Source organism: Homarus americanus, unplaced genomic scaffold (assembly GCF_018991925.1).
Source record: "Homarus americanus isolate GMGI-L3 unplaced genomic scaffold, GMGI_Hamer_2.0 scaffold48354, whole genome shotgun sequence".
Lineage (NCBI taxonomy): Eukaryota > Metazoa > Arthropoda > Malacostraca > Decapoda > Nephropidae > Homarus > Homarus americanus.
The window spans coordinates 6,503,013-6,505,327 of record NW_024723833.1 but is presented as its reverse complement, the minus strand read 5'-3'; positions in this window follow the sequence as shown (position 1 = coordinate 6,505,327).

Below are 2,315 nucleotides of genomic sequence, written 5' to 3'. Positions count from 1 at the left end.
ACACACACCCGGAGGAACAAAACCAAACAAGAGAAAACATTAACTCGGCTCCATGATGATCGTGGTATGTGTCTGGGGGGAGGGGGGGGGGTGTCACGGCTCCTCCTTGCTTCCTGATTGGCTGATCCTTCTCCCGTGCCAGCCAACCAGGAGAGCGCTGACTTATGGGGCCTCAGTGACGAGGGTAGTCATACAACCATTTATTTTGCTAAGCTGAATACATCTTCGATATCTGTCATTTGTTTTGTGTTTTAACGTTGTCTTTGTCAATATTTACCTCCCATCTACACCTGTCAGGACGTGGCAGGTGTTTACAGGTGTATTGACGGGAATTAACCCTTAAGTGTAGTGGGTAATAATTCGTGTTCAGCAGAAATTCCCTTTCTCTTCTTAACCCCAGAAAATAAACCATTAATTATTGTTCAATGTTTCGTTCCTTTTTGGTCTTTTTTTTTTTATTTAAAGTTATCACTATTATTTGCCTCTGTATTTAACATGTTATATTAACCTCACTCAAAGTTGACCTCAATATTAACCTTGATATATTAACTTGACCTCCAATGACCTCGAAATAAGTAATATTAACCTCACTCAAAGGTAACCACAATATTAACCTTGATATATTAACTTGACCTCGAAATAAGCAATATTAACCTCATCTCAAATTAGTGTGGTAATTAACCTCTGTATTTAACATGTTGGTTAATCCTCACACCAGACTGTACCTGGATTTAATTACAGTACTACAGAATTAATATCTTGATTAACCATAACTAACAATAATTACTTAACATGGTAGATTAATCATACAGCAATAATCCACAGAATTTAACATAATAAATTAACCCACACCAATGTTAACCTCCGCTTATAAACATGTCAGTTAAACCCCCACCAATGTTGAGCTCAATATTTAACATGTTAGATTAATCCTACACTGTTACCATCGCTAAATTGTGTTAAATTGTTCCTCTTTATACAACATGTTAATTTAAACTCACCAGATGTTAACTATAGCGTAACTTAGAAAACCCCCAAAATATAACGTGTTAAATTAAGCTCCATTGTCGTAGCGTGTGTGTGTTTGTGTTAAAGACGTGTATATAGTGTGCTGTTTGTTGTGTATGTGTGTATAGTATGTGCGTGTGTATGGTGTATGTGTGTGTTTGTGTTAAAGACGTGTATATAGTGTGCTGTTTGTTGTGTATGTGTGTATAGTATGTGCGTGTGTATGGTGTATGTGTGTGTTTGTGTTAAAGACGTGTATATAGTGTGCTGTTTGTTGTGTATGTGTGTATAGTATGTGCGTGTGTATGGTGTATGTGTGTGTTTGTGTTAAAGACGTGTATATAGTGTGCTGTTTGTTGTGTATGTGTGTATAGTATGTGCGTGTGTATGGTGTATGTGTGTGTTTGTGTTAAAGACGTGTATATAGTGTGCTGTTTGTTGTGTATGTGTGTATAGTATGTGCGTGTGTATGGTGTATGTGTGTGTTCGAGATGGTACAGTGTGACTCTCCTGACCCAATGCAACTGCCTCACACCGTACTGCTGGAATTTTTCATAAATGCCAAGAGGGAGAACACGAACGCCTCTGGCCTTTCCCCCTTACCATCGTCCCCTCACCACTATGTTTCGCCCCTGAAGGAACCCATGGACTCTGGTAAGCAATTAACATGTTCTGTCGTCTATATGGCAACGAGTAGATTATAATATTTACAATAGATAAAGTTATATTCATAGATTTTTTATATATATTGATCTGTGTTGGGTTGTGACAGGTGAGGGTTATAGGTTGTGTGTGTTGTGAGGGAGAGGAGTGAACACATCTTACCCTCGTGAACACAAGGGCCGGGGTTGGCCAAGGGGGAGATGAATTGTTACCACTAGCGTTATTTATTGTTCTACGGGGAAAACCCCATTGGGGATGCCTGAGGTATGTACTCCTACGTGACCCACCTAAGTTAACACACACATGATCGGTTCATCTTGGTGTGTGTGTGTGTGTGTGTGTGTGTGTGTGTGTGTGTGTGTGTGTAAAGCTGTGTTCTATATTCAGTGTTTTAAGAGCGCCGAGGTTAAATAATAAATAATAACTCTTAAGCCATAGTTATAACCAATCTTCCTATTATTCATAATGTATGAATATTATACAGTATTTGAAGTTGTTATTCTTTTTTTTTTTTCAAAATATATCGATGAATAATTTACAAAAGTTAAAAGCGAGTGATCAGTTTTTTTTTGGGATTTAGTCTCCCCTTAAAAAGTAAATAAAGTGAAGAGCATTATGGGAGCAGTGGGGCTGAGGTTTTGATT